We start from the raw sequence: 16,043 nt of genomic DNA, 5'->3' as shown, positions 1-16,043 counted from the left end.
AAATCATCCAAAAACGGGGTGCATAGTTTTGAACAGCAATTACTTCATCAATTTTGCAGCGATTTTCACGATCTCGGTCTTATTGAACGCAGAAATGAATTTCCTTTCTGGAAAAGTATATGTCTTGCAATATTTTTACAAATGCTGGGTCAACTTTTAGGAAATAACACGATACACAACTCGTATGACCCAGTTGACAATGATCATGCAGTCTTTATGAATGAAATCTCCAGTTGTAAAGACACACCTCCGCATTGGACCAATGAAATCACTCGTGTGTTTGAAATGTCAGTTAGTTGAAATGTATGTAAACAAAGGTTTCAAATGGCGCTGGACAGTTAGTCTTGATGCATAATGTAACGACAAGAACGGTAATAATGTTTTTTCATACGTTTTATTGAATTATGGTATCGAGGTACATGAACTTTGTAGGGAAGATGCCCTTTACTCCGTGAAGATTTCAGTCTTAAAGACTGCATGATCATTGTCAACTGGGTCATGCGAGTTGTGTATCATGTTATTTCTTAAAAGTTGACCAGCATTTGTAAAAATATTGCAAGACATATACTTTTCCAGAAAGGAAATTCATTTCTGCGTTCAATAAGACCGAGATCGTGAAAATCGCTGCAAAATTGATGAAGTAATTGCTGTTCAAAACGATGCACCCCGTTTTCGGATGATTTCAAGTTGGATACCTTGTTATATATATATTTGATAGTGAATTATTTTTTTTGAGAAAAGTTATTTTTTTTGTTATAATATGATTATTTATCATTCAAAATGATGTTTTCACTAATTAATAGCATAGCAACACGCAAACCACCTGTGTTCTTTAATGGCTATTGGGAGAACACCGCTTGCCTAGAGCTGCTCTATGCGCATTTCGGAACCCACGGTATATATTTTATTGTCAATATATTACATACCGTCTAGGAACGGGCTGGTTCAATGTCATTGTTTATAAATATTCCGGAGCCAATGAAATGAAAAATAAATTGAGTCTGAAAATCAGACATTTTCTAGCCTTCTCTCCCAGTGTTTATCATAAAATTGTCGTACTGTACTGTATAACAAAAGACGAAAGTAAGTTGTTAAGTAGACCGTTAGCAAGCAATGTATCTGTCGCTGCATCTTGTTGTTTTTTAGGATGGACACGCATAATTAAGCTTGCAACTTCTTCATCTCTTTGTTCTTTACTTATTAATGTTTGTATATGTATGTATTTTTATTAAACTTTGGGAACTTGAATGGTGTTGAGTTTTGTTCTGAAATGACCAGGAGTGCCACACTTGATGTTTGCAAGTTGCATGGCCAAACGAAATCATCAATATAATTTATAATGGGTATAGTATATAGCAACTAAAAGTGCTATCAATAATCTATAGCTTAGCATTATTACCACATTAAGATAACTTGTCTTGTGTTGCGACAATTGCAAAGGAAATATTCACATAGCGCAATTAGCTTCCCTATTTCACAATGGTAGCTTCCCTATTTCACAATGGTAGCTTCTCTATTTCACAATGGTAGCTTCCCTATTTCATAATGGTAGCTTCTCTATTTCACAATGGTAGCTTCTCTATTTCACAATGGTAGCTTCCCTATTTCACAATGGTAGCTTCTCTATTTCACAATGGTAGCTTCCCTATTTCACAATGGTAGCTTCTCTATTTCACAATGGTAGCTTCCCTATTTCACAATGGTAGCTTCCCTATTTCACAATGGTAGCTTCCCTCTTTCACAATGGTAGCTTCTCTATTTCACAATGGTAGCTTCCCTATTTCACAATGGTAGCTTCCCTATTTCACAATGGTAGCTTCTATATTTCACAATGGTAGCTTCCCTATTTCACAATGGTAGCTTCCCTATTTCACAATGGTAGCTTCTATATTTCACAATGGTAGCTTCCCTATTTCACAATGGTAGCTTCTATATTTCACAATGGTAGCTTCTATATTTCACAATGGTAGCTTCCCTATTTCACAATGGCCATTCATGCCACGTTGATGTAAACATCCACAGTATACGATTGCGATGTTTATGTTCTTGTGTATTTTCAGTTAATTTATAAGATACCTGAATAAGTGATTTTACGCAGGCTCTGTTAAATTGTTGTGAAACAGCTGTTTTGACGTGATCATAATAGCACTTCTCGATTAACAAGTCTGCCTGCGTGACATCACGTATGTAATGTCATATTGTATTGCTTAGTATGGTCACTATCTAATTATACAAGCACAACTGCAAATACGAAAAACGAAACAATATTCTTAGAATGTCTTTTTTATAAAAATATGAATAAGATTCGGAGAAAGCAATCAAATTCAACATGTTTAAAAATAACATTACTGCTTGTATTGTTTAAAATGCTCTGCATGCAGCTAATTCCAATCATGCATCATACACATTTAAATACAAAAAAATGCATTACAACAACTTGTACTTTTAACAATGAAAAATCGTATTTAAGAGAGGGCAAAGTGAACATCTGTATTTCAGGACATGTATGAGCATACGGCGTCCTACTTATTCGAATTATATTTGAAAACGTATACGACCAAATAACATTAATTTTATATTGTACTTTATCGCATCAATTGTACACAACTTTTAAAATGATGTGTTCTTAGATTGTTTTTTTTTCACCGTGATGATAATGTTAATTCTGTCATCCCAAATCACTTTAACACTGAACACCGTGATACGAGCGTTAAAAATGGAGTTTGCATAACCTGCGTTAAATATCCGAGGCGCGTAATTATCTTTTGCCTTAACAGATTGTGAATTCCACAGGATTGTTGAAGATACTTAATGTATCGATTGCATTACACAAACAGCATATACAGCCCGTGCATTTTATCGACTTACGACGTACAATACAGTTAAGTAACTAAATAGCAGCCTATTATTATTGTATAGAATAATATTGAAATTGGTTTGTTGTATAGAAAGGCACGACGTCCAGAAACGGTTAGCTTTCAAAAGGGACACTAACTGATGTGTATGGTCGTTTTTTCACCTTGTGTGTTGTAAAGTTGTTTGGGTCATCAAAATCAAGTACATCAATACAGTTTTTAAAACAAACAACGGCATCAAATGTATTCAAATAGCTTCTTACCTCAAATGTGCCAACAAAGAAACACGTTACGTTTTCTTCAGTTATAGCTGTATTTTTTCAACACCTGGTTAATTATGATATAATGAAGACTTCCCACTGCACAGCCAAATTTATCTGCAGGTGCTTTTGATGTCGACCTGATGGATACGCCATATTGTTTCATTCCTTGTTTAACAATACACACAGCAGAGTCTGGAATCTGGTTAAGCGGTTAAACGAATCCATCAATAAAATGGCTGAAAAATACATGTATTCATCTATAATTGTACGTAACTCTTTAGATAATATAGATGCCAACGGGTGCATCGCCAATTTAGTTCTGCTCCGAATCGACGTCATGATTTAAGATTCAATTTCGAAGAAGAGAAAACTTTGAGCTTACCATTCGTTACGTTACTTGGCGCATTTCAAAGACAATTTACATAGACAATGTGTTGTTTTTGAACTGTCACTTCAAGATCTCAGGTTTTTTTAAAGCTGGGTTAGCTTACGTACTTCATTAGACGTCTTTTAAAATTATTCTTGGATATAAGTGCTCATGTTATCTATTCAGGTTTCGTTTCAAAATACTTTGTTGTTGTTTTCTTTTTTAATAAAAGAAATTGACCTGTAACTTGTATGTGGGATTTTTGCCAATCGTGTCATTTTGCCTCTCTTTATATGTTCAAATCATACCGTGGTATGTCTGGCCTTATTCAAATCTTAATGCAAATATGTGTTTTAATGACATAATGATATCATTCAATGAAGTCTTTAGCAAATTTTTATATTGTTTTAAAATTTAAAATGTATCGTTATTCACAATATATTCCATATAAAAGCATTGTTATTTGAAAAGTCAGCATTTCCATATTTATATAAACTGATCAATGTGTATTATACTTGTTGACTGAAAGGAGGCGGCAGACTAGTTTTGTGGCATAGATGTATGTTTGAACAATTCATTTCCATCTTATTTCATACACAATCTTGATTCTTTATCTTCTACAAGTAACACTTCAAGTTCCTCGTTTCAAGTTGTGTCTGCGCGGACTGAATGGAAAAGCCCTAATATTAATATATGTAGATCTCCATGAACAGTGATGCTTCGGGTCCCAGGCCTGTCAACAGGTGACACTTCGGTTGTATCAATTGTAACAGCTGAACTATTTATTTGATCGTCTTTATTGACGTACTCGCATTACCATAACAAATGTAATTGTTAAATTAATAAACAACTCACACATGCGCATTGGGTATCGAATAATCGAATAAAATGCATGCACTGGAACAGAGAATTAAGTATACAAATAATTAAATATACCCTAAGTATGATTTATAAAATAGCTGTAAACGTATATATGAAAACAAATACTTTTTAAAAGTTGTATTCCAAACATAGAAATACAAATAGTGTTGCAAATGCATAATTGTCACAACCCAAAAACTTATATCTAATTTTATTAATCAACCGCTTAAATAAAATCAATAAAAACGAAAGAAATCAGTCAGAAAGCAAATAAACCAAAAAAGTATATAACAAAATGTATACACGAATACATACATAAAGTTCTTACAGATGACACAAATTGATCTATATCTACTTTTAAGTAAAACGAACAACCACCAAATGTGTCTTGTTCTGATAAAACTGGGCATAATACACGTGCGTAAAGTGTCGTCCCAGATTAGCCTGTGCGGACTGCACAGGCTAATCAGGGACGACACTTTCCGCCTTAACTTGATTTTCGGTAAGGAGGGACTTCCTTGAAACTAATAATACCATTAAAGCGGAAAGTGGCGGACTGCACAAGCTAATCTGGGACGACACTTAACGCACATGAATTAAGCCCAGTTTTCTCAGAACAAGACACAAATGTATAACCCTTAAAACATAGTCGACACTCCTTAAGGTCCTAGATTACAAGAAAAATTACTTTTAGGTCACTTCAAATGAAATACAATGATCTTATTCCACTAAGGTAAGATCACTGAACAAGTGTATATAACGGATCTGCCTTTTATCAATGCAAGAACTGGATAATAATAGCTTAAAGTCTCTATAACGCTCAAAATCAACGAAAATTTCGTTAAGTATTTCGAAAAATAAAGTTAACACCTGAACAATCAGTGTTCCTTATAGCAATAGCCAAAATTTCAACGCAAGATGTGGTATGATTACATAGATTTTTGTAGATACAAAATGCTCGTTTTTATTTATTTGTGGCCACAATTAATTCCCGCGAATATATCTATTCATACGACACACGAACACAATTTAAGTGTTCATGTGTCGTATGAATAGAAACGCAAAACAGTAATCAAAACGAGCATTTTGTATCTACAAACATTTTTTTTACCAGACCACATCTGACGTTGAAATTTCGGCAATTGCCATAAAGAACACTGATTTTTAATTGGTTGAGTTTATTTTACGAACAATTGTACGAACTTTTCGTTAATTTTGAATAGTAATGTTACTTTATGCGTTATTTTCCAGACCGTTTCATACTCACATGAACTGTACAAATTACGGATATGTTCATATAAGTACAACACGAATACTAGAAATGGCGCGGCCGCGGTTGACGCGTATCCCCACGCCGCAACTTTTGACCCAGGGGTCAAATCAAAATTCCATATAGTGCACTGTCGCACATATGCTCATAGCTACCATGTGTCTAAGTTTCGAGGTTCTTGTGCTAATAGTGTAGGAGGATATTATGGCCAGGACGGACGGACGGACCGACGGCGGAGATAACCACATAATCCCCCGCTCCAATTCGGAGCGTGGGGATAACAATATGTATTTAAAAAAATAGTAGCCACTTCGGACTTAATCACTTGGCGTAGAAGCCGGTTTCAGTCTAGATTCCATCGCCGTCAAACAGCACACATGATGTCAAGAAATAAATAAAACACGATAAACAATAATTATTGTATAATAATAAATTACTTAACTTTACATAAATATTTAATAATCTACATGTTAGAAATAATTACAAAATAGATTCTTCATAAATCCTTATGCTACAAGTCAACAGACCATATGATCTGTATTATGTTACTTACTAGTTTTCCCATTACGTTTTACGATATTATATAGCTGGACTTTTTTTCAAAGACGTCACTATAGAGCTATGTAAACGAAACATAGTCTGTATTGACAGTTTAAACTAATCTTACGGGCAACTGAAAATGCAAACATCGACATAAATAAATTCGAATGAACAACACGATTTCTACCAAAATAACCGTGCTTTTAACCAGTCTTTTATTTAATTCATTATTGCATTTAATTCATTATTGTATCTTCGTTTAAAATAATTTTACGTTAATGTATATCTATCTACTTGGGTATTTTTTAAAAGTAATATTTCGCTAGTAAATTATTCCACGTGTATGTAACAGTCTGGTGACTTGCACTATTTCTTATCACATTCGAAGCTCCGCCCCTTATGCGATACGGCATAGCAGAAGCCACTCAACTGATACACAATCTGCGAACAATTGACAAATATTTCGTATTGGTCTGTTTAACATTTAACTTAAGCTTTCTTACCATTTTATTTTACGCTTTCTGTGCAATCAATTCAACAAGTTAATTGAAACAAAGCTCAGACATGTTTTTTTATAAGGTCTCCAAACTTATTCGCTGACAAAACATTTCAGCATTCCATTTGAAACGTTGCGTGGCTGGTGTTGCGTTGTGGATGTGTTCTGGACTTCCGATGCATTACAGTACATACCATGTCGCTGTCGCGCACGTAAGTCCCATCCCAGAGGTCACAGGGTCGAACCATCGCTATTGCAGTACACTATATGCTTCACATCGGGCACTTTTAGATTAAATGTCTTCTCGTTATCTGACTCGGGAAGTCTCCTGTATCGTGCACTATCCCCTGTTACTAATACACCGTCTATGGGGACAGGCGATGTCCGTACGGGAGAGATTGCATGTGCAATCGGTACAAGTACACTACTCTCGCACATGTAGGCCAAACCAAGTACTGCCCGCTGGGCAGGCGAGACAGCGATAGCGAAGGCTGGCAAGAGGCACTATTATTAATGATAACCGTCTGTCATTTCGGCAATTAATGAGTCGCACAGAAGCGTTATTCTTGGAAAAGATGCGAATATTTATAAGCTTACTGCGTTTTAATTCGTCTTAATGACAATGGCAGCGTAATGTCTAGTCTTATTAATGATTATTCGCGCGTTATCGCGCCATTAAGCGTGTTTTATATGTATTGTTTTATTGTAATATGCACGTACGTCATTTATTTGACGACAACAACACATATGAATCAAGATAACATTTAATTGTAATTTCAATCATGTTTCCACAAGTTGATATTTCGTACACATAAATTAACAGATTTTCTCTTTTAAAAACGTGTGAATTTTAACGTATAATATGTGTCTTGTTCTGATAAAACTGGGCATAATACATGTGCGTAAAGTGTCGTCCCAGATTAGCCTGTGCAGTCCGCACAGGCTAATCAGGGACGACACTTTCCGCATAAACTTGATTTTCGGTAAGGAGGGACTTCCTTGAAACTAATAATACCATTAAAGCGGAAAGTGTCGTCCCTGATTAGCCTGTGCGGACTGCACAGGCTAATCTGGGACGACACTTTACGCACATGAATTAAGCCCAGTTTTCTCAGAACGAGACACATATATTCATGTAAACATTGCATGCGTTATCTCATCAATAAATCTACTTAATTTAAATTCTCCGGTGATTTACATGCTTGTGAAATGAACAACAGCCGTTGGATAGAAGCTACATAAATGCTACAAATATGTTTGAAATGTTAATAACTTCATCAATAACACTTTTCTTAATACAAATTTTGTAATTGTACAAGTCCTTTTAAGCAAATACAGCCCTAAACGTGCACTTTTTGTTTCGCAACTGGTAAATCACAATTAAAGTAGCCATATTTGTGCACGGGCTATTCCTCACGCCATATTCATCATCAATGCTGTGTCAACTGCACCATAAATTACGCCGTGAACACACCGAGTATGTTAATAAGATAATGACGCATTTCTCGGAACTCTGTTCGAGGAAAACTTGTTCTTGGCTTGTTCTTTCTACGCGTTCATTTTATGAACGGGCAAGTATTTTGAATGCGACTTGTAAACGAACTGTTTTATTCGATTTGTTAAATTGATCTGTCAACAATTTGTTTCATTTATGTATATAAGGCTGGAATTAAAATGCATTCTACGCTAGGTAAGTGTAAATAGAGAAGGTTCATGTAATAATTATGCTGAAAATACTAAGATATTATTTCAAATTTATATTCATCCAAAAGTGAATGTCAACATAATATTTAAAATACCTATTACATATAAAGAGTATTGGACATCAGTGTTTTGGCATAAAACTTACGGGCAGCATTTTAAAGTATTTGTTGTACTTTTTATTTTATGTACTTGATTTGTAAATATTCGGGCTTTAAAATGTAACCTGCTAAAATACCTACCAAGAAAGAATTAAATATAAGCGTCTCCAATAATCACACATACATGCTATGCAGATGAAATGGAATTTCTGACCGCGAGCCTTTCTGAAAATGAAAGAATGATTTTCGACCATATAATGCTAAATAATACATGTAAAGTAGCGACAATAATTGTTAACATAACTATTTTCATTTTAAAAAGATATCATACAATCTGGGAATATTTGTTGAAAGTCCATTCATTTGGTCCAAAATACCACGGAGACAAAATATTGAACAAACGCAATTCTCTGAAAATACGGCAGTACATTTATATTTTTTTGTTCGAGAATCTCTACCCTAATTGTATAAGAAACGAAGTATCCATTGCTTTTTTCCGGATCGTCTAGGTACTGAGTACTTTACATATTAATACATAGTTTTGTAGATCATTTAAAAACAACATTATTTAGATTTAATATACCCTTGTAGGTTTCTCAATTTGATAAAACAAAACAGTCAAAACAACAAAAAATTAACACCCATAGTACTGTTTAAGCAAAGCATACCGTAAATATACATATGCAATCATAAGTACTAGCGGGAGAAACAAAAACTGGAATGCGTGAACTATTGAAAAGAAATGTTTTCACAAACAAAACATGCAGACGAACCGGTGAGCCGAATCTTGCATTCGGAGAATGCGTGATCATGTCATTTTCAAATACACAAACAAAGAGAGAGAGAGAGGTCGCTTACCTTAAGGTACCTTGATGAAGAAAGACTACGAACATACGCCTCGTATTCACCAACATAAAACCTGTACGGACACTAGTGTACACGTGATACTGCATTATATTTGGGTTACTAAATGAAAATATGTAGAATGCAAATATACCGATTCTAGTCATCAATTTATCAAATACTTAATATATCTAATTAAAATAGTAAATTGGAATGTATTCTTTACGTTATTGCAATAATGTTATGGGATAAAGGGACATTAACAAACCAAGTGCAGTTTTAAATAGAAAAAGAAATATATCACACATTATTTCTTTACAAAGCTTAGATCTTGTTTATATGTTTTCAAAATACAATAAAATGATGATTAAATAAATAAAATCTCATGATTAAAAATTTGTGTTGTTACATTAAACTAAAATTATTTAAAAAATGTTTTCGATTTTATTTATGTCGATATAAGGTTAAATGAAATTGCAATAAAAACGATACAATCATTATTTCTAAATTCTGTCTAAATTAAGAAAACATAACATTCTTTCAAACCGTTGTCTAATATTGTATGTTTTTCATTCGCATTGATTTTTTTCCGTTTATGTTAAAATTGCCCTGTTTGGAGTGACTTTGTTAATTTTGAAAACTATATCAATATGTTTTATGTAAATAATTGATTCATTTTACAAAAACTTAAATTAAGGTATAATAGTAATTTAAAAATAAAAAATAAAACATCTTAATTATAAGCTCAATAATAGTAAATAAACGGAGGTTTTCAAATAAATAGTTTGCAGGGTAAAATATGACACTCAATAGAACAAAATTTAAAAGCATCTGAACGAATACGTGTAAAATTGTTTAATTGGAATCTAAAAAACACACATTTAGAACACAGTTTCCTATTTGTAATGAATTCCTATTAGTGTAAACAGAACTAAATTGTAGCCATGAATATACATTCACTCATTATGTGTGCACATATCCACATTTGTCAAGGACTGAATTAGTATCTGCAAACGAACATATCAGGACATTGCTTATTTGAATTGATATGTAATATTTAATGAAATGTTCCATTTAATTAATTAAAAAGTTGTTTGATCCAAAATGTAAATAAAGTACAATTGAACGTTCAGTTAATTGAAAAATACCTTTTTGTCCAGTACATATACAATCTAAATGAATTAAAATACAATTTGAAGTAATGCTATATAGAGCACTTGGTGATGCAAATGCCATATTTATTGATAATGATTTATGAAAACGAGAATTAAAAATGCGGAAAAAACACACATATGAAAACAGTTGAAATTATATTATTTGATAATTAATTGTAGTAGTTAATATAAGTTAAATATTGCAAAATTTAAACGTAAGTTAATTGGAAACTACGTTGATTTCAATGAATTAATACAATATCGATGTGAGAAGTATCTTATATTTGTGCATTGGTGAATTAAAAAGTAAGTTCACTGTATTGTCGGATATTAAGTCGAAATAAATAGCTTATTCGAATTTTGATTTGTTTACATAAATAAAAGTAGTGAATTGCAAAATTAATGTAATAACTGAGTCGGAAATAACGTAGCACTTTTAAACTCATCGATATCTAACAGTGGGGGGGAATTTCCCGAACGAAAATTTTGGTATTTCGCTATTTTGTCTATTTTGTTACAATTTCAGCATTTTGCTTCACGAACGGGAAATAAACGAGTCTTTTATGGTTGCCTTAATTTTCCGGTACAAAAGGAAATATAAGAAATATTCAATAAACGTTAATGGTTGTTTAAAAAATCATAAATCATACATTTTTACAGTTGATAATTTTTCGAAAATATTTAAATACATTTTTAATCATGATCAACTATCGTAATTCATGAACAAAACACAATGCAATACTTGTTTCGCAAAAGATAATATAGCATTTTCTTATCAAGAAATTTGGCACAAGTAACATTAACATTAAAACGGAGTGCCTGTGAATTGTTCATTTCTAAATGGACTGTCTGTTGGAGTAAGCAATTCCCGTTGTTTGAAAACTTAATCTTTAATATCCTAATTTAAGTAACATGCAAACTTAATATCTGGCCAAAATATTAACCTTTAATTTTGTCTGCTATTATTTTTCACTGATCGAAATCGGAAGATGAGGTAACTCATAATATTAATTGTTTGAGTTAGACTATCAGGTACGAAGGTTTTCCTTGCGGAACCTTGTGGTTAGTTGTTGCCTTTTTTCCCGACAAATTAACACTGCTATTGTATGCGTGATTGTGGAAAAGTGTTTCACAGGAAGACTTTTAAGATACATTTGTCGACTTTTAAGATATTTGTCATATTTTTTCAATATTATAAAGCAATATGGGAATAGAAAATAACCTCTTTTTATTAATTTGAATAGTATATGTCATATTTATAGATGTCTCGATCCTGACTGAACAAAACAAAAGGCATATTAAAAACTTAATATGTTTCATGATTGATTTGTCATATTTGAATACAATTAAGTTATTTGTAAACTGTACTTACCAATATTCGACTTTTGACCTCGGAAATGAACTTCACATTTAATGTAGCGACACAGATTTGCGTCTGTGTAGTTGACATCCCCTCATCTGGTAATTATTTGTGGCAATTATTGTAAAGACCGTCAATATTTTAATTATGATTACAGTTTGAACTTTGACATGTGACCTTGACCTGAGATAGTTACTCATATGTTGCTTGGGATCCATATTTATCAATAGTTGTGTAATTGCTTGAAGAATCGAGAATCTATAGTCCAAGTCAAAGTCCAAAATGTTATTCATAAGAATTAAACAATATATAATGAAATAATGTATATATTGTTCTATGCAAAAGCAAAATAAATAATATCGAAATGAAGAAGTGCATAGTCAACAGAGCACAAAACAAGAAAGTATTTTGCATCACATTAGATACGATAAAAAGATAATATTGGTCATAGCACAGATAGTAGTAAATTAAAAGTGAGGGGGGTTCATAATAGTAAAAAGCATATTAGTAGTAAATTATAAGGTGTCTATTCTCAATTTCTCGGCATTATACAACAATTTAGCAATACTATTTAGGGTAGGTCAGTGACAGTAATAAGGTTTAAAATATTTCGTTTTGAGCTCCTTAAACATAGGGCTAACAAGTAAACATGATATTCTGTTTCAATTTAGTTCAAGTTACAGGATCGGCAGGTTCGTTCATGCACAGGCATTTTCGTGTATCTTCGAGTGTCAATAACAAGTATGAATGTGTTCTCAATCTTACATGAGCAAATCTCTACATCTTTTCACATTTTTTTGCAAATATGACTCTCATTTGAGTTCTTGTTTAATAAGAGAATGTGTTTTTGATTTAGATGATGATTTTACTGTCTATAAATGGCTTTTTATCAATTTACAGAGTGCTAAAATATAATTTGTCTGCATTTAAAATTTCACCAAAAATGTAAGTTACGAGACATTCTTTTATATTTGACAACGAATTGTTTTTGTCATTAAGTATGTTTCTTAGCGTATCTCTCTTTAGCATGATATACACATTTTTACCATGTGATCGTTTTGTATATTGATCAAGTTATACTGTAAATTTGGCGACATACATGAAAAAGGATCCATTCCATCGAATTTGTAGATTTGTTTGCTCTTAGAAGTGATCTAAAATAGTAAGTGTGTATTAGTTTAATGTCTTTGCTTTATGGAAGCCCCATATTCAGAGCAAAACATTAGGATTGTGGCTAAAAGGGAGTCAAGTCATTTTATTATTTGCTGGTTTTGTAAATCCATGGCATCAAATATCTTAAATATTTAAAGTTATAAAAATGATTTGTTGTGTGATCAATGTTTGGGATCTTTACAATTTTCCATTTTTGAACATGTGTTTGTCAGGTATTCGAACGAATTTTGAGTTTGAACTGACGTTTATATATATATATATATATATATATATATATATATATATATATATATATATATATATATATATATATATATATATATATTTATATAGTTCAAGCGTTGTTGCCGTTCATCTTTCAAATACCATAGATTTTGTATACATATATTTTCAATCCGCGTGCATTGGACATTTTCTACATCTTGCAACATACGTCCAAGCGTTTCTGGTGATTTGGCGAACAATACCACATCATTTGCATACAGTATAATTAATTATTTCAGAGTATCAATACATATATTCCTGAGAGGTTGTTACGGGAAACATTATTAACAATATTATCTTTAAAAAAAACAACATCGCTAACATCCGAAAACTGGGATCTCCATGTTTGACACCGATTGAACAGTCATAAAAAGACAAAAAGTGCATTCGTATGACGTACATAACATGTTTTGTTAACTACGGTCAAAAAGTTTTCATAGTCCACTAATACACATTTTTTCTTCTTTCCGCTAAGAACTTATCTTATAATTGAATGTAATATGCATATACAATCAGACATTGATTTTCTTTTTTTTTTTTGGAATCCAAATTGATTCGGTATTAATGTATACTGTAGTGCGGGCCAGTTTGTTAACCTCTTAAAAGATATTTGAGAGTATATTTTTCCAAACATTTTAATTCATGTTATACCTCTGTAATGTGAAGGGTAATTTGCGCCACCTTCTTTCAAAGTATGACTCCGGATACTCGTGGGTAAATAATACACGGTGGAATAACGTTTTTAGAAACAGAATTATAATATCAATACTAGATTTATATATTTCTGCTTTAAGTTGATCTATTCCAGGACTCTTATCATTGTTTTAGCGTTTACCGCAGGGTGTATTTCTGACTCGGATATTTTTTCGTACAACAAATTATCAAACATGTCGGTAATATCTATATTCTGGTTTTCACTACTCTTTTCAGCTGGTGACAGTTCACCGAATATTTCCGTGAAGTGCTTATAACGATGGTCGGTTGTAAGCGAATAAGCCAAATCAATCGTGTTTGTTGTATAAGTTTTAATTGATTTTCAGACGGAGAGCGGATTAGTTTTCGAGGGATTGTTAATGTTCAAAAAATCCCTTTCTTAAATAGACCTACCAAGATCTTTGAATTATGACAATTTCCTCTTTGAGTTATGGGATACAGGCATTGATTACAAAATGCCCTGTCCTTATATTGAACATGTTTGACATTTTTATTTTAACACTCTTAAAAGGTTAACTCACAGTTAGGAAAAAACTTTTTTAGGCACGACTTCAGAGAAAACTGAAATAGTTAATGCCTCCCACTTTTAGAAGACATAAACGTGTATAAATAGTTTGTATAATGACGTGTTGTTATTTTAACACAATTATTGTTTGCCAAAGAAATGTCAAGTTTATGCATCTGAACATCTGGAAAACATTTGTAAGATCTCCCCCTTCACACTTTGAACACTCGTGAACACTTAAACATGTAAGATCTCCCCCTTCACACTTTGAACACTCGTGAACACTTAAACATGTTAATTTACTGATATTTTAAGCAAGAACAACAACAAGAAAATTACTATTTTAAACGTGATAGCAAGGTTACCGTATCAAAAATATTTTCGTAAAGTCAATTAGTTTCCAAGATATGTGCTTTTTTCTTCAATATCAAGCAAAGGTTTGTTTTAAAACTTTGTGAAAGCAACGATATTTTATTGCATTTTTAAATCATTAAATCTGATAATGTATTTGCATGTATATTTTATGTGAGAACAATTAATTGAAAATCATTTGCAAATGTAAAGTTCAAATTCATGATATTGTCCATTAGAAACACTGAACGAAAAATGTTTAGTTAATATGCCTTCATGACAACAAACTGATATATTTAAGATCTAGACAACGGACAGCATATACAAATGTTGGCTCTTGGTAGTCAGCAATTTTGCCGTTCGGGAATTTTGTACCGTGTACCAAAATAAAAACGCACACAGCAAGAAACCGTCTTGTAATATACTCTTTTCGAATACAATTAATTGTGCTCTTTATGAAAACACTTCTTTGACATTATCTCTTTTTTAATGGCCATATACCATTAAAATAATGTTTTAATAAGTTCCTTTTTCGTTAAAATCAAACACGTTAAAATTTATCTTAATTTATACATATCTTCTTTATATTCTACTTTTTTGTCCTCAATGTTTTATTGACTTTTAAAAATGCCATGCTACATTAATTGTTTAATAGTGAAACGATCAATATAAAAAACGAGTCAGAATTCAAAATAATCGCCAGTTTCACAATAATGACGTAAAAGAATGTCCGCAAACCAATATAATCGTCATGTAACAATATCCGCGTTGATCAATCTTTTACGCAACTTATCCCTGGGCGAATACACATTCGAATTGAATTTAAAGCAAAGTAACTTAATGCACTTCAACAGCGGATCAAACCATGTTAGGGCATATCGGTTGAACATAGATAATGTGATCTAATGTGTTGGTGTGTGTTTACCTTGCTATGGCTTTCGTATTTTATGTGGGTATTTCAGAGACACAAGGAAGTGTTTGCCGTGTTAATCAATGAATGCTCTGTATTTCGTTATTATCCCCCGCCATAGGCGGAGGGATATTGTTTTTGCGTTGTCCGTCCGCCCGTCTTTCCGTCCTTCCGTCCGTCTTTCCGTCCGTCCGTCTGGAGCCATATCTTGGAAGTGCTTTGGCGGATTTCATTGAAACTTGGTATGAGTATATATATGGATAAGAGGATGATGCACACCAAATGGCAGTGTAAACCATCTGTTAATAACGGAGT

At 32.6% G+C, this 16,043-nt stretch overlaps 1 protein-coding gene and 1 long non-coding RNA gene across 2 annotated transcripts in view; one reads left to right on the top strand and one right to left on the bottom strand.

Moving 5' to 3' along the window:
• Positions 1 to 933: 933 nt before the first annotated feature.
• LOC127850998 (uncharacterized) lies at positions 934 to 3,472 on the bottom strand. Its single transcript, XR_008035614.1, has 2 exons — positions 3,119 to 3,472; positions 934 to 2,241 (listed from the first exon to the last, which is right to left on the bottom strand). It is a non-coding gene; the product is annotated as an uncharacterized LOC127850998 (long non-coding RNA).
• A 4,742-nt stretch (positions 3,473 to 8,214) lies between these two features.
• LOC127849636 (collagen alpha-1(I) chain-like) overlaps positions 8,215 to 16,043 on the top strand; it is a 40,754-nt gene continuing 32,925 nt past the window's right edge. Inside the window, exon 1 of the mRNA XM_052382383.1 lies at positions 8,215 to 8,342. The gene's annotated coding sequence lies outside the window, so the exon portion shown is untranslated. The remainder of the gene's footprint in view (positions 8,343 to 16,043) is intronic.

The sequence above is a fragment of the Dreissena polymorpha genome, chromosome 11 (assembly GCF_020536995.1).
Source record: "Dreissena polymorpha isolate Duluth1 chromosome 11, UMN_Dpol_1.0, whole genome shotgun sequence".
NCBI classification, from domain to species: domain Eukaryota; kingdom Metazoa; phylum Mollusca; class Bivalvia; order Myida; family Dreissenidae; genus Dreissena; species Dreissena polymorpha.
Note: the sequence above shows the minus strand (reverse complement) of the source record. Positions and strands in the feature narration are given on the sequence as shown.